The following is a 21,730-nucleotide window of genomic DNA, read 5'->3' as shown; positions in this document are numbered from 1 at the left end:
AGTTGTACTATGCTCTAAATGCTGATAAACGTTGAGAGCCAGAAGTGTTTTATTAGCACCTGAATGTTAATGTAGCCCATTAGAGGTAAGCTCTATATTTTAGTTTAACATTCAGCCATAGGTGAAAACCTATTATGCTGTTATGGGTGAAAAACTGTTAGGCTCAGGAACTGGAAGGAGCACACGGGCCTAAACTAAAGACTTTGCTTCAAACTATTTCTATAGTTACTCCAAAGAGGAATGTTTAATTAGCAGTAAGTTAGTTTTGATGGTACTGAGGAATGTGCATAAAGCGCCTGCCATGAAATCCAGAGATGTCCAAGAAACGCTTTACTTCGAGGAGTAAGGACCCTAACTTTCTCCAGAGGCATAAGGTGGTACTTAGAGGCATGGTCTGGTCTCTGGCCACTGGTATTCAGTAGTGAAGTCAATTACTGGAGTCCTGGAAGGTCTGTAGCCCACTGGCCAGAGGGTGGGGGACAGACACTGGTCATGGTGCTGATGTACCTTGAATGTGATGGTAAAGGTGAGGGCTCATCCGTGGCAGAGGGAGTCCAGCTAGCCTTTCAAGCTATTGGATTGGGTTCTAGACTTTCAACTGCGCTATCCCCAGAACCAAATGGGCTAGAAGTGTCATTCCGATAGTTCCACCAGGGTTCACAGATTTCCCCTCATATGGAAAGGAGAAAAGCAAGGCAGCAGCATGGACACTCTAGGTTCTTCTAGGGAAAGGAGGCACATGCTGACCAAAATATACAGACATCTTTCATCCCAACAATTACCAGCCCTAGTCGAATTAAAAACAAAAAACAAATAAATAGAATATAAATTTAAATAATGAATGTAAGCATTTGAAAGATACTCTATGGCTGAAAGGAAAATGGAGGCATCAGGTACATAGAAGTACGCAAGCATTTTAATTTTTAACTCTTCTTTCCAAGTTTCCTTACATTTTTACACCCTCTTGACTCCAGGTTCTCAACATCCTGGTTGTGCTTCTACTGTTGACCCTTTCTCTTGGTATTTGACTTTTCCTTTTCTCACATAATTTAATGCTACCAGGATTCTAAACCTGCCTGTTAAAAGTTCTTGAGACTTGTTTCCGTCATTTAAACTCAGTTACTTATTTTACCTGGACTCATCAGCTTACTCCTTATCCTTAATTTGATGAATATTCATCTGTGAGAAATTGGGTTGTTGGTTGACTGGGGTCTGAGACCTGATCAAACAATAGCCACAATTCCTTGCAGGGGTAACCACAAAAAGTCACTAAGTTAACCTGTGCTGAACCATCTGTAGCTTGAAACAAAAAACAGTCAGGCTTAAGTTGGAGGCAATGTGTAAAGTATTTATGCAGCACACAAACAGTAATAAAGTGGAAGCTCAACATTAAAAATCTCAAATCAATTCAGAAAAATAGAGTACATTTTAATAAATTATTTGATAGCAAAACGAATAATATCCAATCAGCAAAATCGGAGATATGAATTTATAAAGTTAACATTTCAAAATAGTCCCTAAAAAATGAAAGCGCCAACCGCGGACATCTAGTTGTGCGAGATTGGGTCAAAGTTGAATGTTAAGGCCAACCGCGATGGAGTACAGTTCAGATACAAAAAGTGGATTGGGCACAGTCAGCGCTTACCTTCATACTTAGGAACATTTTGAGAGAAAAATGTCTGAGAAGGTAGAAATTCCGCGGGACAAGGCTGCAGAGGTGTCCAAGGAGGGAGCATCGTTGTCGGATGGCCCCGGAGCAAACCTGCAATGAAGATTTTTACCTTTGGACGTAGTCATTGAAAATCTCCAGCGAGACGAAGCAGACGGTTGTTCCACAAGATTGGATACCCCTCTGGCGGAGGGCCACTGAAACTGATCTGTGGCTGCAGAAATGAACTTAGAGGGAGAAGCTGCAAAGTCAATCTGATACTGGATTCACCTTTGGAGGATAAGTGAGCACATTGGTCTCAGTTGGAAAATACCCATCTGGTCACCTTCAGCACCACAACCAAGGGACCTGGGGTGGATGAAAACCTCATGGGGTTTCAAGACTTACTCAGGATGGGTCCCGGTGACAGTTCCAGATGGTGGGGGAGCCTGTTATGTCCCTGTGGCTTTGAACAGGAGGCTCCTAAACTAGCCCTTAGAGTCACTTCTGGTAGCCCTGGGTGCAGGCAGTTCCTCCTTAGGGGCAGAGGGGCGTTGACCAACAAGTTTGATCCTCCCCACACCTTGAAAATAAGCAATGTTCATTGTGCATTTAAATTTGAAGTTCATGTTTTGCCAGGTTTTGTACCACCTGAAGCCTGGGCTGCAATAACTTGTATTGCTGTCGTGGAGGGAGTGGGTGTGGCTGATGTACTGGAGATCTTCGGCACTGTGTAATTAAAGTGCGCATGATAGGCTGACCGGTCTCTGGAGTCGGCTAACCTGACATGTGTACTTTAGGACTGTGAGTTGGAATTCACTGTGTGTTGAGGGTTGGGGTTAGGGGGAGCAATTGAAGCTCTCATAACTTTGCTTGGGTGCTGGGTTGCTTGGTCATGCGAATCCTGTTAACAGCTGCCATACCATGCAATATAATAAACTTCATACAAGCTGCATTGGCATTGACTCTTTGAAATAAGAAAGCTCGAGCTCTGTGGAGCAAGGCAGTACGGGAGCAGGAAGAGGACATTGTACTTGTGGCTTTGCTTTGTAGTCCACAACGATCATCCACTTTCTTAGTGTGCCAGGGATTTCTTCCTTCATCTGGTGTGCGCAACCGGGAAGATACCTGCTAAGAGGACCTTGCAGACAGCTGAGCTGTGTGTGTGTCTGAGCACAATGCAGGCTCTGGTTTGCTTGCCTCAGTTTAATGATTTATTAAAGTTGCTCTACAGGCCAGGAGGCTTCAGCCGCAGTACCAAGGAAGCACAAAGTGGGCGTTTTAAATAGCTGACTCGGACTGCTCTAATTACAAAGACAGCATGTAAAGCAGCCATGTTGAGAAATCTTTTTGTATATTAACTAGTCTACATGTTTAAAACCAGTTCTTTCATAAATGTGAACATATCCTAGTTCAAAACTAAGCAATGATGATGTGCAACATCACAGCTCACAGTTTCAGAACGACTTTATTTAGAAAAGGCATTTTAGTGCCAAGGGCGAGAAAAATAATGTGCACACTGCTGAAAGAAACAAGATTCTTGTGGAAGTCTACAGCAGAGACCCAGATCCTGGGGGGCGGGAGGGGTTTGCAATGGGGGTGAATGGTTGACATTTTTTAGCATTCCGTCCATCATCTGTTGTTTTTGCAATGTTCGACCCAAATGGGAAGGGTATGCCCAGGCCTGGGTTCCGTGCTGTCAATGCCATCAGATTCAAGCTAACCTGACAGATAAGGGGTCATACCCTGAAACCAGTCCCAGGATGCTTGTTTCCGGTACAGGGAGGACCAGGCTTGGCTTTTCGGGCTGGACTGTTCCCATGAGGAGCAGGGTCAAGACTGATTTGCCTATGGCTGAGTCCAAACTGAAATGGTGCGGCAAGCCGAAAAACGATGGGTTTGTGCCCAGATGTGTGACTGAGGGTGAATGTTTGATTTTGTTTAGCATTCTGTCCATCATCTGTTTTTTTTTGTTTGCAAATATATGTGTATACACCAGTCTATCTATAGATATTTCTGAATCAATGGCTGTATTGTTTTTTGTTTTTTTTAAAGAAAATCTGGTCACCCTAGACCTTGACCATGATGATACTTAAATATTTAGCTATCTGGGGGGAAACTCTACTTTGATAGGTAATTGCTCAGTTTAAAACCAAGGGGTAAAACATCTGCCGTTTCCTGAAGAATGAAAAAGCCATGCAGGCCCTTTAGTCGAGTGTGTCCCAAACTCCCTGTCCAGCAAGGTCAAGGCTGTGGGTGTTCTCATTCCTCATGTTTGCGTAATACTCTGGAAATTGTACATCCCAAACTACGAAAATTCAAGCTTGCATGGCGTGAACTAGCCTAGCTCTTTTCCAATATAGTTTTATGTAAATTGTGTAGTGCATTTAAACTGGCTCGGCCATCACTGGGCAGCACGCACCTACAGTGTGATTCACTTCATCTGGACTTGTTGACCCACCCACCTGAATCCATGTAAGTGAGTGTTAGAGTGACACAGTACACGATAAGGTATGTAGCTCCTTTAGTAGCATCTGGGTAGCCTAACAGCATCATCATCATGGAGCGCATCATCAATGATGCACTCACATTGTATAAGAGAACGCTTATTGGAACAGAAACAATTCCAGGCTAACGATAACAGTACAAAAACACAAAAGGTAATGAAAGGAATGGTTGCAATTTGTATAATCTCTGGCTATCGCATGGGGGAGCATTGAAACCCATCATTCTTTTGCTCACCATGCCACCTAGGTTTGGACCCAGCCATATTTGTAGATCAGTCTTGACCCTGCTCCAGTAGGAAGAGTCCAGCCTGAACTGCCAGGCAAAGTCCAATCCTGAACCGGAACACAAGCACCCCAAGATCGGTTTCACTCTGATTGGGGTTTATCGGTGTGTATAGTTTGGCTCCAGTGGCACAATGATACACTACACACCCTCACCCTTATAAAACAAAAAGAAAGGGGGGAAGTCATACATTGGTTAACTAGATAAATAAGAAGGCCATGGTGTCCCCAGAATTATGACAAAAGGAGCAATAAAACGGAATTATGAATTCGAGAGAACAACAGATTTTTAGACTTACAATCATTGTGGAAAACTAGAAACAGTATAACTCACACAAAATGATTCAAACTCTGAGAGCATTTGGTTAGCTGTTTGGGTTGCCCCTCTGCCTGTTCTTCTGATCCCAGACCTTCATGGTGAACGAAGGAAATAAGCACTTCACCTGCATCTACCTCATTAAAATAACCAGCAGAGTGTGTACTTTCAGGGGCAGTGCCATCTACTTCTGACATATTGGCAGTCACAGTTACCAAACTTCTTGAAACTTCAGACAACTACTTACGACCTTAATTACTGCAAAGTGCTGAAAATCTTCATGCTTAACTTCTAATCCTGTAGTGGGTGATTCTTGTTGCACATCTATGTCACCTTCATGATCAAAATGTACCTGCAGAAAGGAAGAGAACTGCCCTTCTTTACAACCAGGTGACCACAAAGCACCACTCTGTTCATAGGCTAGTGCTTCCTATCATCTCGTATCACAGAATTATTTAACTCCTGAACAACATGACGGAGCTCAAAGAATATGTTCACAACCTCTGCACCCTACCAGTGTTTTTTCATCCAGATTCATTGGCCCATCTCAACCTTTGTAACTTGAACTCCATGCTTCTGGGTTTATTATTGTTTGACATCTTGACAAAACGTCCTTTGCAACAACAATATACTTCTGCGACTCACCAGCAGACCTCAAAATGTCCAACCAAATAATTTCCCAAGGTGAACTGGGGTACGTATATGCACACATGGGTGGCTGTAGGATTTTGAGAGACTTGTCAGACACCAATCTGTGCATTCTCTTTCTGCTCCTTCAGTATCAACATCTAAACCTGGCCACCAGTAAACATTCTTACCAGCAGACCTGGTATCTACAATTCCTAGATATCATTCATGACATTGTCCCTCAACCATTTTTGAGGCACCAATCTCTTACCCATAAATAGAGATAATTCAACACACAACATCTCACTGCATACCTTCCACAATGACCTCCCATCTCTCTACCCACTTTTTCTCAGCCAATTATTCTTCACAACACATACTCCACCATCTGCAAATCTTGTAATTAATTGTTGTTCTATATCAGGGCTGATGGCATTCTAGAAAGAAAATTGGCAGCAACATTTTTCCAGGAATGCACACAACCCTATGTGTGAGTATATATATATATATATATATATATATATATATATATATATATATATATATAGATATATATAGATTTTTTAAATAAATAAATATGCTGTCTTACAAGCGCATGGATAGAATAGCTAACCAAGCAAAAATATTGCCCATGCCACCCAAGGTTAATTAATGGCTTGTGATCACATCTGATAATCACTTAATTTCCCCTGATAGGAATGAAAATACTCCAAACCCCAAGCGGAGGCTAACACCTCATGTTTGATAATGTTATATTTTTTCTGCAGGGGACTCAGATTTAGAGGCAAATGCCACATTAAAGTCTTTCCCACTGTTGTCTCATTGCAATAATATTGCTCCTTACCACTTATTATTGGCAACGGTGATGATGTAGCAAGACAGGGGTGTGGAATTTAATAAAATATCTACTTGTCCATGGGACAGGTTGCTTCTTAAATCTACTTGTCCTGTAAAAAAATCTACTTGTCCTTTTGGTGTCACGTAGTCTAGTGACAAATTATGGCAGCAATCTCATTATGCAAGAGCTCGGATAATAGCCTCTCTGTTTATGCCAGGGCTACTACTGGTAGGGCTTGAATACTTGCAGTTTCAATCCCTACTGTAGCAATTTCCTTATTTTGCCACCTTTCCGCAGAACTACATACTGGGACTGGAATACGCAGTAAGCAATAGATCCAGGGCAGGAATGTCTTTGAGTCTGCAAACCTACTAACTTGCATGTTTTAAAGATTTTCACCAGCTCGCTCTTCTCTAATCTTTTGCCATAATGAGAAAGGTTGGAAATTAACTTCTGACAATGGCAGAAGTAAAAGTCCTTCCAGGGTTGGGGAAAAAGTGGTTTGAGGGAAATTGAACTTGTAAATGCTCAATAGATTTTCACATGCGCAAATCTACACATTCATATTTGCTTGTGCTAAAATACAGTGGAAAATACTTCTGCAAGTTCTTGTGAATTCATAAAAGCTACTAATTTAAAGACATATACCATGGATCCACTTTTGTGACTTTCTTTAATAATCGGGTCCCTAATTAGGTCTGGCGTTAACAAAGACATTTTGTTTTTATTAAACTTCAGTTTCATTCTCTATCGCCTGGCTTTACTGTGAGTGATCGCTTTCTGCTCCTCCACAAGGAGCATATTGGCACACAAAGTAGTTTTGTTCAGTGCCAGGAACTACTGTGGCACTCAGTGGTGTAACAAAACTGGAGAGGCTGGGCTCCCCTGCAAAGAACATGGAGGCTCCCCCCACCACTCATTCAAGGCAGGTGCTGTGCTGAGGGGGGCTGCAGGGCCTTTGTTACGCCACAGGTGGCAATGTGCGCTTTTTGGGACCAAAAACGTTTTGTTTCTTTTTGCTAGTGTTTGTTACAATGGTGAGGGCCTGGCAACTCCCACAACAATAAAGTGTTACAAAAGCCATGTCAAAACAAAACACGCACTGATGTAACCAAAAGACTCACAAAAAAATGTCAGATCGGTTGGTTTTGCCAGTGCTTTTTTATTTTCATGCTTTCCATAAGCTTGTTGAAAATGGTTACACTGATTTTTCATTAGGAATATTTTTGGGAAATACTAGCATGCATCAACACATTTTAGTAAATGACGCTTCGAAGAAATAGCACCTAAAATTTCATAGTCGCAAATTTTTATTTTCCTACTTGCATCTTTATTTTGCACATTTTATTTTGAAAGCAAATAATCATCACTATTGCTTACAAGCTTCTGCAAACATTTGCATCTAATCAGAGAGCATTTCGGGTGCATTAAACTTGGCCTGATATTGTTAAACTTTTCTAACATGGGTACATATTGTTTTTTTTTTTTACTGGATCCACTGTCAGTAGTGCAGTGTGACCTTAAAACGTTTATTTACAGCGCTTACCCTAAAAATGAAGGCTTTTCATTAATGAACCATAAATACAGGTTCGAACATCATTGACATATGGACACTCATTACCTCAACTGCAGACAGTTTCCTTCTCTGTAAACTGGCAACCAAAGGGTTCGTGCTGCAGGGGGTTGGGCCTACTTGTCCTAAGAACAAAATAAACATGAAAACCTGTTGCTCTTGACTCCAAACAATATGTTCTGAGCGTTGGGTAATAGGAATCCCACATCCCTGCAAGAACACAGTGAATTGTAACCCTTCAAAGCAGGAGCATTACAACTAGCAACTTTAATCACTACAAATCTCTTTCACATTCATCTGAGTTTCCTTAAATGGAAAGGTTTCATTGCAGAATTCTTGACCAATTTGGCGTAGAACTCTGCCAGTCCTAGGAATGACCTTAGGTCTTCCTTATTTGTAGAGACTGCACATCCTTGATGATGTTTAACAGCTTATCCTCGGGTCATAAATATCTACTACTGATTTTGTGTCCCAAATCACCCATTTTTGTGACAACTTGCATTTAGTATGTTCTGCTGTTAACCCAGTTCATGCAATATGCTCAAAACTCTCAAGATGCAGTTGTGGTCTGTCTTGTTCTTACACATGACACAAGATCAAAATGTTATCTTAAAAAACAAAAAAACAACACTTTCTTTGTTTTTCTAAACAGATTGAACATGAGTCTTTGGGAAATCGTAGATGCTAAGCCAAACAGCATCCTCCTAAATTGAAAGCTACCATTTTGGCTCATGTAAGCCGTATACCTCTTAATATCTCAAGCAGCAGAACCTGAAGTTAGGCTGTCGCTAAATCAGTGGTGGAAAAAAATTCTGTGCCCTTGACAAGCGCCACTCTGCTGTTGATGTGTGGTAGAGGAAAACTGTCAAAATATTTTCTATTCCAAGTTGTGAAGGTCTACACAAAGTCTGATTTTTGCCATTGGCATTGCATGCTTCAAACAGATTGACCAACCAGTCAGGCAATTTGATTGGCACTATTGCTTCAGCCTTCACCAGACGTTAATTAGTTAAATACCTTTCCCCTAATCAAAATTGGCACATTCAGGCGGTGTGGCTTAACCACCAAACTTGGCGGCCTCTTTTTTTAACAGTTCCCGGTTGCTACATTATACGCCATAATCCTTGCCTCACTGCACACACAACACTTCCTGTGACAGCCCTGAGCATTGCTGGAGTGGAGGGGAATTGTATGCTGCATCTGGCTGACTGCGTCTCGTTCTCTCCCTGCGGAATACGTCGAGGCCGAAAGGGCCACCCAACCGACTGACATCCAGAATGGCAACGTTGCCCTGAAAAAGTAGGCCCCCTGCGGCTCGATGGCAGTGGACGGATCCTATTGGGGGCTGGTGCTTCCTGCGGGACCTGCCTTTTTGAACTGCCGGGCCCCACCGGCCGGCTGGTGACTGTGCTGGGGCACCGGCCCGACTGGAGCGATTGACAACAGTGACCGTCGTATGCGAAGCCACACTGTTTGATACCTGCTCGGGCCACATGGGGGGCGGGGGTGCAGTGGCATTTGCAGGCCAATGACCAGGTGCAGATCCCTACTGCATTGACACCCGTCTGTGCACCGGAGGGACTGCCTGCCCAGTGGGACTAAGTAACAGCACTTAGCTCCCATTTACAGGTACGGAGGGGCTGAAGGGGAGGAAGGATCCAATCCCAGGCAGAATAGGGATCGGATGGTATACCTCCACTCCAATTACTTGACTCTTCATGTTCCGCTATGCACCTTATAATAACCAATACTATCTGACCATATCTACCATATGCTGTGCACCCTGGAACTGGGAAAGGAAGGGAAGACTCCGGCCATGCACAGAGGACACTAGCCCTTATTGATCACTGGCATATTATAATGATGGGCCCAGTAGCCTTGGGAATACACTGATGGCGCAAATCCGAGGTGGCATGAGATTGCATTGAAATATGCTTCAGGGGACTGTCATGTGTAGGCAGCATTATGAGCTGTGCCAGTACCTAAGGAACTGAAGTGGACACTGAAAGCGGACATTGCTGTGTGGCCTCCTTGCAAGAAATATTGTGCCTAGTGTGACAACTCTCCTGCATGCACCTACAGACATTCTCATTGGGATCCACGTACACAATAGATGCCCTTGCTGTGGAAGCGGTCAGACTAGGTTCTGGTTTAGCAGTGGCAGAGTGTTCACTGTTGTCTCAGAGTGATAACTTTGGTGGACCTGCTACCCACATTCTGTCTCCATCAGCTGTTGTTGCTGCTCCATGGCTTCTGATTGCTTGTGGCGCCCCATAGGTTCTTGTGTGGGGGGGAGGTCTGGGTGGTTCCAGATAATGCAGCACTCAATGCAATCACACGACATGATTAATTCCAAGATTGGAGCGGTTACTCTGACATCACTCTACTTTATCAGGATCTTGGGAGAGCAGTTGAGCAGATAACTGATGCTGAGATGAAAGTCTTTGGGGTTGAAGACTCGGTGGTCACTCTCCAGCCGAAAATTAATCAACTCGAGGCGGTGACTAAGGAGTTGGCTTTATGTGTAGAAGACACTGAAGGGAGAGCCCACCGCAATAATGTGAGATTTGTAGGCTTCCTGGAAGACTGTGAGGGCCAGTCCATGAATGCTCTACTGACTCAATGGTTTCAATTTGGAGGTCCCTGTAGAGTCCCTCTCATCCTGTTTTGTAGTGTAGCGCGCCAATAGGGCACTGATAAAGAAGCCCCCTCCTGGGGCACGACCAAGACCTGTGATTGCCCAGATTCTGAATTACATGGACAGAAACGCGATGCTTAAGAATGCACCCCAACGGGGCAAGATCATGTACCAATCATGCACAGCAACAACGTCAGTCCTTTGTGGCAAACAAGCAGCATCTTGAAGACTTGAAGGTACAATAGATGCTTTTATATCCTGCATGCCTTAAAGTTATCTTTAATGCACAAATGTTCTTCTATTAGACTCCAGAGGAAGTCTTTCGCTGGACAGACGAAAAGGTGATGCTGACACCCCTCTCCCCATCTCGCTTGGACATGGATTCATCACAGGGTGACAGGAGAGACTGTCCCTTGAAAACTTCAACGAAATTGCACAGTAGGAAGCGTTTAAGCCAGCACTTGGGGGTGCATATTAGTTATTGTGCCGGGGAACGGTGTTGCAGGCACAAGCTCCAGTCAATCTTGAATCCCAGATACAGGATTTAGAAGATTGTGGATGGCGAGCCAACGGACAGGTGGTGCAATGGCAATTGGGGATAGCTCAACAACAACATCAACAACTATTATTGGAAGAGGCCAAGCAGACCTGATGAGCGGAGCAAAACCGCATATACCAGCAGGGTGACAAATCAAGCAAACTGCTCCCTAGGCTTTGTGTGTTCTTATCGCCCTCCCTTTACTTTGCAATGAACGGGGGAACTGTTGGTGGACCCCTGTGAGATTGAAAGTATTTTTGCAGCTTATTTCAGGAAGGTGTATGCCCACCGGAAGCCCTTGCCTCGTGAACAGATACTCAAATTCCTTGATGCCTTGCCTCTTAAGACCCTGCTGGACATTTTGAGGGCCCAACTAGATGAGACTATCTTGAAGGCAGAGCTCTCAGTAGTCCTTTTGGGGCTCTAGCCAGGGAAAGCCCCAGGACAAATGGGCTGCGCTGTGAATTTTTAATGACATTTATGCCTAAATTAGGGAGACTTCTGTTAGAGCTCATTCGTACCACTGTTGCAGATGTGACACTCCCACCTGAATGGCAACATGCCAAACTCGTGATTTCTTTTTTTTTATCTAAGCCGGGACGCCCACCAGAGGATCACTCTGCTACCGCCTCATTTCCATGAAGACAAAACTACTTGCCAAAACACTGGCAAACACTGACATGCCACATCCTAGACTTTGTCCACCAAGATCAGGCCAGCTTTATGCCCTGCCATAATATACCTCATGTGTCTAATGCCCTCGCGAATCGCCTAGACCGACCCGCAGATATACTTTTGGCAGATGTCAACAAAGCGTTCAACTTTCTTATGTTCAGCTGCTATATAGTGACCTGATATCAGCGGTTAGAGTTGCAGGCCATGTATCTGCCTTATTTCCAATCCAGCAGGAAACGCACCATCAGTGGCCTCTCTCCCCGCTATTATTCGCCCTAGTGGTCCAGCCCCTAACCGTTTGGGTCAGGATCGATGCTCAGGCACAGGGCTTTAAATGGAGCTTGGAGTACTCTGACAGGATTGCCTTATACACGGACGATATTCTGTTTTTAATTACTGACCCTTAGACCACAGGACCGCGACTCATACAAATGATGCCAATATTAGGAGAGGCACCCGGTCTTTTATATGAACACTTCGAAATTGGTTGTCTTCTCCGTGAATTGGTATGCAGACCAGTGGACTATCGAAGTCTCATCCCTACTTCCCCATCTCATCCCTACTTCGGCAACTTAATACAATTCTTACTGAATTCCTCTGGAATGGAGGGACCCCACGCATTGCACTTTTTAAATGCTTCAGTCTACGTACGGAGGAGGTACGGCAACAGCCGATATTTACTTCTACTACTCTGCTTCCCATTTAGCCATTATTAAGGATTGGTGGTACATACAGTGGATATGCAGTGGAGAAATGGGCGAAGGGCACGACTCCTTTACTGGGGGGGGCTCTCGAGGCTCTTCCACTGGTGATGCGAGTGGTATTGAAATTGTGGAGGAGATCCCACCGCAATGTGCAGTGGTGGGGAAAACCTACGAAGAGGACACCGTTGTGACATGCTGCGACAGGTAGCTCAATTGGAAGGTTTTCGGAAATGGGATACTGTAGATAGCTCCACTTTGGGAGATGTAATGAATGGCTCAGTCCTGAAATCCTTTCAAGAATTACAATATGAATATTGCCTACATCGTAGCCAATTTCATGGCTACCTGGAGCCTTGCCATGCCATTGCCCTGTATATTAGACACTTTGAGACCCTCTCTGACTTCAATCCACTTGAGGATAAACTCCTGGGGGATTAGGGGATCACAAAATCGCAAAAAATATATTGCTCACTGGTTTTGCACAGCCCACACACATTGTTACCCCCGTAGAACGGTTTGGGAGACAGATATCAATACCCTGGATGATGACGATTGGAGCGAGGCCCTGAGGGTGCCTCTAGAGTAGGTCATATCTGCATGTCTACGACTCCTACAGCTTAAATACCTTCACAGGGCATACTACCCGAGATATCACCTGTGGCGCATGGGAATGGTAAAGTCTCCGTTATGCCTACGTTGCCAGATGGACAAAGGCACGTTCCTACACATGTTATGGAGCTGCACAGTATGGAATAGATTTTGGAATGGAGTGACCTCTTGCCTTGGTGAGGTGCTTTCATGGAAGATCCCACTGGACCCGTGACTGATCCTCTTACATATCAAAGATTGGCCTAGGGTTATTAAGTACAAAAGGGCGCTGCTGTTTCTGGGATTAACTCTAGCAAAAAGGGACATAGTCAAGGCCTGAAAGGCTGAGGCCCCTCACTTTCCTGGCAACATGGAAAAAAGATCTAGACTAGTGTATAGAACTGGAGATTGCAGTTTATCAGGCAAGGGGCTGTTCCCAGAAACACTTGGCAGAAATTGGCTGGTTATAGAGGGATAGCACTGCAGCCGGTTCACACAGTGAGGTCATCGATTGAGGAAGAGATCCAGTTGTATGGAGATTAGGATGGGAGGAATGAGATGCCGATTTGCAATGCTTCTTAAAGTGGACGCTTTAACTGACTGCTGGGTGGTGGGGTGGAGTGGGATGGGTCTTCTATGCAAACGTTTTGTTAATGTTTATGTTTGTTTGCATTATCTTTTTCTTTTTTGCATTTGCCAGCCTAGACGGCCTGGTCTATTTGGTAAAACTCAATAAAATTTATTATTAAAATTTTTTTGGCAGATTTATGGCTCTCTGAATTTTTCACTTGGCCTTCTGTTTGAGGAAAACGTTATGCTCAAATCACTCTAACAATCCAATTTTACCACTAAATACCTCTGGGAATTTCTCTAACATTTCACAGTGATCTTTCATTCATCTACCACCAGAACCTGTTCTGGACTGTTGGAATGTAAGAGTATGCGGACAGTCTGTTGGTCTATCCAGCCTAATACAGACAGCCATTTCTTTGCTTTATGCAGTTTGTCAATAGATGTACTGTTCTTGACCCTAAAAAATGAAATCCTAAACCCCAACATTTTGATTGCTTCCCCATTATAACCCTCAGGTAGATTTCCAGAGTTTTGAACACAGCTTCTTCTCAAAACAGTTCTTCCCCACACTCTTTTACCATTGTGTATGATAAACCTGAATCCTTTACAATGTGGATACATACACCAGTGATCTTCATTGAACATAGTGGGTTTGTTCTTGAGTTTGCTGTTGTCAAGAACATTCAACACAACACTTTGACATTCAGTACATCAGGGCACGCCTGCGCCTTCTCATCACCTGACATCACATCCTCGACATACTTCACTTCAGAAGGGTCACTCGTTTTCCTACACACATGCAAAATTTCCAATTGTTCCACTCACATCACATTTTTGTTTTAAAGCAGGGCATTTCGTACTACACGCCCAGTGATTTGCAGGGGCTTACCTTGGTCAGTAAGGTTGGGGAGGGTGAGCTACTGATTTTTCGACACTCAGGCTGTCATATGAGGTTTAAATACATTATATGACAAGCAGAGTGCATGGGAGGGGCCTAAGGACCAGGTGGAAAGCGAGAGGAATGTGGATTGGTAGTACTAAGTGGGAGAAAACACAATATTTTGTTACATTACCAATATTTTTGACGACTTTAAAAACTGAGAGAGAGAGAGCGTCCATGTGTTTTTGTATGAATGTATGTACAAATTCCTGGTGAAATCCGGCGGACATCTCACCGTACCCAGATGAAAGCATTGGTAACCAAATATTTATTAGAAAATTCATTTATTGGGGGGGTGTAGCACACCCAAAGCTACGCCCCTGGTGATTTGTACTATCACATCTATAGCAAGACACTTCTTCCTTACTAGTCATTTCCCTTTTTGAATATCTTAAAGAGTCTAGGTTTGTTTGAGCACACTTTAGCTACTACTTCAGACTCTAATTCAGGTTATCTTTCTGCGGAGCCTTTGCACATCACCCCGAAAGCTCAGCCTTTCTAACAACAGCAGTTACATCCTTTCGGTCAGAGTCATTAATAATCCATAACCCCTCCTGTATTCCAGAATTATAGGTAGGCGTGACAATTGATATCAGATCAATCAATCTTGTAACATAATAAACCTGTAATCCATTGGCTAATTTCTTTAGCACAGTGATGTACTCGTCTACAGTCTTCTCCTTCAATTGTTTCCTGTGAAAAAAAATATATCCGGTGTAGGAAGTTGGCTCTGTATGCACTATTTCAAAGTAAGGAATAGTATGCACAGAGTCCAAGGGTTCCCCTTAGAGGTAAGATAGTGGCAAAAAGAGATAATACTAATGCTCTATTTTGTGGTAGTGTGGTCGAGCAGTACGCTTATCAAAGCAGTAGTGTTAAGCATTTGTTGTACATACACAAGCAATAAATGAGGAACACACACTCAAAGACAATTCCAGGCCAATAGGTTTTTGTATGGAAAAATATATTTTCTTAGTTTATTATAAGAACCACAGGTTAACATTTTACATGTAATACTTCAAATGAAAGGTATTGCAGGTAGGTACTTTAGGAACTTTGAATAATCAAAATAGCATACACAGTTTTCAAATAAGTCACATATAGCTATTTTAAAAGTAGATACAGTGCAATTTTCAACAGTTCCTGGGGGGTGTAAGAGTTAGTTGTTTTTTGCAGGTAAGTAAACCACCTACGGGGTTCAAGTTTGGGTCCAAGGTAGCCCACCGTTGGGGGTTCAGAGCAACCCCAAAGTTACCACACCAGCAGCTTAGGGCCGGTCAGGTGCAGAGGTCAAAGTGGTGCCCAAAACTCATAGGCTTCAATGGAGAAGGGGGTGCCCCGGTTCCAGTCTGCCAGCAGGTAAGTACCCGCGTCTTCGGAGGGCAGACCAGGGGGGTTTTGTAGGGCACCGGGGGGGACACAAGTCAGCACAGAAAGTACACCCTCAGCAGCACGGGGCGGCCGGGTGCAGTGTGCAAACACGCTTGGGGTTTCCAATAGAAATCAATAATCAATGGGAGACCAAGGGGTCTCTTCAGCGATGCAGGCAGGCAAGGGGGGGGCTCCTCGGGGTAGCCACCACCTGGGCAAGAGAGAGGGCCTCCTGGGGGTCACTCCTGCCCTGGAGTTCCGATCTTTCAGGTCCTGGGGGCTGCGGGTGCAGAGTCTTTACCAGGTGTCGGGATCTGGGAGTCAGGCAGTCGCGGTCAGGGGGAGCCTCGGGCTTCCCTCTGCAGGCGTCGCTGTGGGGGCTCAGGGGGGGCAACTCTGGCTACTCACGGTCTTGCAGTCGCTGGGGAGTCCTCCCTGAAGTGTTGTTTCTTAACAAGTCGAGCCGGGGGCGTCAGGTGCAGAGTAGCAAGTCTCACGCTTCCGACGGGAAACGCAGTTGTTTTCAAGTTGCTCCTTTGAAACAAAGTTGCAGTCTTGGGTGAACAGGGCCGCTGTCCTCGGGAGTTTCTTGGTCGTTCTAGAGCAGGGCAGTCCTCTAAGGATTCAGAGGTTGCTGGTCCCTGGGGAAAGCGTCGCTGGAGCAGTGTCTTTAGAAGTGGGGAGACAGGCCGGTAGAGCTGGGGCCAAAGCAGTTGGTGTCTCCGTCTTCTCTGCAGGGTTTTTCAGCTTAGCAGTCCTCTTCTTCTTAGGTTGCAGGAATCTGAGTTCCTAGGTTCAGGGGAGCCCCTAAATACAGAATTTAGGGGTGTGTTTAGGTCTGGGAGGGCAGTAGCCAAAGGCTACTAGCCCTGAGGGTGGCTACACCCTCTTTGTGCCTCCTCCCAAGGGGAGGGGGTCACATTCCTATCCCTATTGGGGGAATCCTCCATCTGCACTTCCTAAAACTCCTCCAGTACAACCTTCACACCACAAACCCGAAAACTATACCATCAGGTGCCTCCGCAAGGCATACTCCACAGTTCGGAACCGTACCTGTGCATGATACCTCGTCTTCAGATGTCAGGAGTGAAGAGGGGAAACTTCATGATGTACACACGGAATGGAATGATTACCTAATTCCGACTCTGTCATCCCCAAGGCCACCACCCACAGATTCACCCCCTAAAGATACAGGAGGTTTCTATAACCTAGAGAGGGCGGCAAAAAGATTTGACTTTACCATGACAACTAAGAAAGCAGACTGCTGCTTTTATGATTTTAAGGAAACCTTCCGGAAGAGCGTCAGAGTTATTGCTATTGTAGACTACGTCTGGCAGAAAGGTATAAAGAGCATGAAAAAACCCGGCCTCAGTGGCTGCCGCGCTGCCGCGCCTAGACACAATGTATGAGGCCTGGGAGGATTCTCCTGCTTGCATCATTGGACACCCAAAACACGACTCTGTAGTCATTCAGGCAGCCCAGTGCTGTTCTAAAAATCCATCTGCACCATTTTCAGCACCTGCTGATAAGGAAGGCAGGCTCCACAACAACATCAGAAAGCGCTTCTCTTCAATGTAGGCACTAATGTTAGGGGAGGCAAATTAGTTGGCAGTGCTCAGAAGATGCAACCGCCAAATGTGGTCAGACATAGCACCATATATTGGCCGTCTACCAGAGGATGTTAAAGCGAAGACGATCCTGTAGGAAGGAGATAGTGCCTCCTCTGAGATAATTTACTGCGCCATGAACATTGTGCCCACAGGTTTTAGACAGCTGGCGGTAGCAGCAGTCCTACGGAGACAGGTTGTTGAAAGCCACCTCTTTGAGACCAGAGGTTCAAAGCAAAATTATGGACCTCCCATATGATGGTGAAGCCCTCTTCAGAAAGCACAGTGACAATGCTCTCCAGACGATCAAAACAGACCACAACGTCACTGGGTACTCTGCAAGATCAACAGAGTCCTTTTTGTGGCGCACGAGGCAGAGGGCACTACTCTTAAAGAGGAAGTTACCAACCATACAGGTAGCCATCATACCGACCTGAGTCACATCAGTTTCACACACAATACCAACAACGACAGCCTCCTTGGCAAGCTTACACAACACAAACTCAGAGAGGAAAGCTGGGTCGACAGAGCAAGGATATAGGACGCCAACAGTGACGAATTATAGGCACCGCTATTCCCCCATCTCCTTTGGCAAGCCTTTGGGAGCAACATATCCAATCATCTTCCCAAATGGAAGAAAATAACAACAGACAATATGTATTGGATTTAATTAAATGCAGTCACACACTGGAATTCATTCAAAAACCGCCTCCAACACCACTCTAGAAGTCCCTGACAAAACATCTCTATCTTCTCAGGTTTGAAGTCCAGATCATGCTCACAAAGGGGCCCACAGAACAAGTTCCTGGAAATCAGAAGAAGAAAGGTTGTACTCCCGTTTCTTCTTAGCCCAGAAAAAGATATTTTGCAAAGCTACGCTCCAAGATATCCTGCAGCTGTTAAACCAGGGAGACTATATAACAACATTAAGGCCCTCATTACAACCCTGGCGGTTAAGACCGCCAGGGTTGTTTTGGTGATTGTACCGCCAACAGGCTGGTGGTACAATTTGCCATATTATGACCGCAGCAGTGCGCCGCAAAGCAGACAGAGAAAAGCGCGACGGGTGCAGCTGCACCCGTCACACGGCCGCAACACCGCCGGCTCATTTAGGAGCCGGCTCCAATGTTACGGCCGACATCCCCGCCGGCCCAGCGGGGATGTTGTAATGTGGCCTGCGGGATTTGCACCGCATAGGCGGCCGCTCGGCAGTCCAACCTTGGCGGGCGGCCTCTGCCGCCCGCCAAGGTTGTAATGAGGTCCTAAGTCTCAAGGATGCATAATTTCACATCCCAATACATCCACGCCATCAAACATTTGTAACATTCACAGTAGCCGGCAATATCAGTTCATAGTCCTCCCATTCAGCCTGAAATCCACCCCTCACATTTTCACAAAGTGCCTGCCTCCAGTAGCAGCATTTTTAAGACAGAAAAAACACTGAATCTGTCCATACCTTGATGATTGGCTGGTCCAAGCACCTTCCCATCAATATGCACAGAGGTCAACCAACGCATGCTTATGCCTTTTCACTAGACTGGGCTTTATGGTGAACCCACAAAAATGATCCCTTCAGGCATACATGAGGAACCCGTTCTTGCATGCTACACTGGAAACAGTCCAAAACAAAGCATATCTACCTCCAGAAAGACAGACAAGGTTGTTGCCCGTGTCCCAGTTAGTGCAAGGAAAAAAGTAACTTTCAGTTTGCCTATTCAAATCCCTGCTAGGGGTGACATCTTCATACATTCCCTTGGTACTGACTGCCGCCTTCTGATGCGACAATTGCTAGAGGAACTGGACAGGCAGTGGATTAAAAAACAAGGGTCTTTCTATGATACAGTTTGTGTCATCCCTGGAATACATACAGCTCTTTCCTGGGGGATTTGAGAAGCAAACGTATCCACAGGCCTCACGTTCATACCCCAGGTTTCCCGGTTGGTCATCACCATCACAACAGATGCTTCTTTAGAGGGGTGGGGAGCTCATCTCAATGATTTGCGAGTCCTCTGAAAATGGGAACCTTTGCAGTTGCTCCTACATATCAACCTGCTGGAACTCAAGGCAGTACAGCTAGCCTTGCAAGCCTTTCTGCTCAGAATACAAAAGTCTGCAGTGCTCATCCGTACAGACAGCACCACAGCCATGTACTATAGCCACAAGCAAGGGGCCACAAGATCTCAAATGCTGTCCCAAGAGGCTCAAGGGATTCGGAAGTGGTCAATCAGTCATCAAATAGATCTGAAGGCAGAACATGTGCCGGGTAAGCAAAATGTAATCGCAAATACTCTAACCAGGTTGAAACATACCTGCCACAACTGGGAGATCAATCAGGATGTCCTTGAGGACATTTTCCACCAATGGGGCAGTCCGAATATGGACCTGTTTGCAACTCCTCAGAACAAGAAATGCAAATTCTATGCAAGCTGGCATCCAGAACCAGGGTCATGGGGGAATGTGTTTTCGTCCGCATGATCCAGAATCTTTGCATACACTTTTCCTCCCACTCCTCTCTTTGCAAGTATTCTCATGAAGATGAAAGCAGAGCCCTGTAGGATCATTCTGATAGCTCCGAGATGGCAAAGCAGCATTGGCTCATGGAGTTACTTCTCCTATCAGAGAGACAGCACTTTCAACTGCATCCAGTTCTGTCTCTACTGACAATGAACCAAGGCCAAGTACTTCATTCGGATCCGAGATCTTCACACTTTTCAGCTTGGCTCCTGAATTCAATGAGTTTGTGCATCTGAACATCCCAAGAGAATGCAGCGATATTTTAACCAGAGCTTGTACAGATAGTACAAACAAGGCTTACAATTTTAAATGGAAGCTATTTTGCATCTGGTGTCAACGGTCAGACCTGCACCCAATGTCATCTGCACCGGAAGAAATCCTTCCTTACTTACTACATCTGGCACGGTCAGGTCTCGCTCATGCTTCCGTTAAGGTTCACTTAGAGGCCATATCGCGCTTCAGAAGATCATCAGCATCACCATTGTTATGATACAGACTCATGAAACAATTTCTCAGAGGTCTGTTTAGGGTCTACCCACCAGTGAGACATCCTGCCCCATTCTGGCAACTAAATACTGCTGCTTTCTCAAATAATGAAAAGCCCATTTGAGCCTTCTTGGAAAGTGGCTCTTCTGCTGGCACTAACATCCGCAAGGCATTCAACAGTCAACAACATTTTCTTCAATTCAAAGTGATTCTGCAGACGTATCCAAAATTAATTCTAAAAGGTCCATCAGACTTCAATTTAAATGAACCAATAGTAGCAGAAATGACAATACATTCCATGGATGTCAAGAGATGTCTAAAGTTTTACCTTGTCAAGACAAAACAATTCTGCAAATCCAATAAGTTGTTAGTGGCATACAGTGCTCCTAGAAAGGGTTATCCATTGTAAACAGAGCATATCAAGGTGGATAACTAATGTGATACAATTGTGTCAACAACAAGCTGGCACGTCGGTACAGACTAAGGTGCGAGCTAATTCTACTAGAAGTATATCGACTTCAACAGGGGAAACAGATTTTACAATGCAGCTGTACCCACACATAACTCAACCATACATGCGTTACAACGCACGCACCTTTACCAAGCATAGCCTTAAACACGCATTTTTTTTTACAATTCATATGCCTTTACCACGCATGCCTTTACAAGGAAATAAGTTGTAAAGGTATGCATGGTAAGGGCATATGTGTAGTACTGGTGGTAAGGGCATATGTGTGGTAAAGGCTATCAGCGTTGCGGGTCGTAAAGAGGAAACGGAAGAGTCTTTCTATTTCCTGTTCACGACCTGCGCCATGCCTCAGGGGAGCTGGCTCGTCATGTGGAGAGTGAGGTAAGGGGGGGGGTTTCAGCGGTTTTAGGGCTCAGGGCATTGGGGAGTGTTCTAGAGGGTGCTTCAACCTGATTGGTTGAAGATTAGTCTCTTTTAAATGATTGAGAAATGTTACTAAAGTAAAGCATTTATGGCCTTCCCAGCTTATGTTTAACTTTATACTGCTTTCTAATGGTACTGTGGGACTCTCACTTCGAGGACCTGGAATGATTCAAGCATGTGAATCTATGAAAGATACCAATACTGGAGAACTACAGTTACAGGTAAGTAACTTATCTTCTCCTTTCAGACGTAATGCTGTTTGAGTAATCAATGCTCTTGACTTAATTAAAAAAATACTCTTTCCATTCCAGCCAATGTAAGAAAGGATCACCTGGTACACACAGCAACTCTTTGGTATGTTTAACTGTAATTGTAGTGTTTACCATAGCAGGTAAATTCACTAGTTCTAAGGG

Source organism: Pleurodeles waltl, chromosome 2_2 (assembly GCF_031143425.1).
Source record: "Pleurodeles waltl isolate 20211129_DDA chromosome 2_2, aPleWal1.hap1.20221129, whole genome shotgun sequence".
NCBI lineage: Eukaryota > Metazoa > Chordata > Amphibia > Caudata > Salamandridae > Pleurodeles > Pleurodeles waltl.
Note: the sequence above shows the minus strand (reverse complement) of the source record.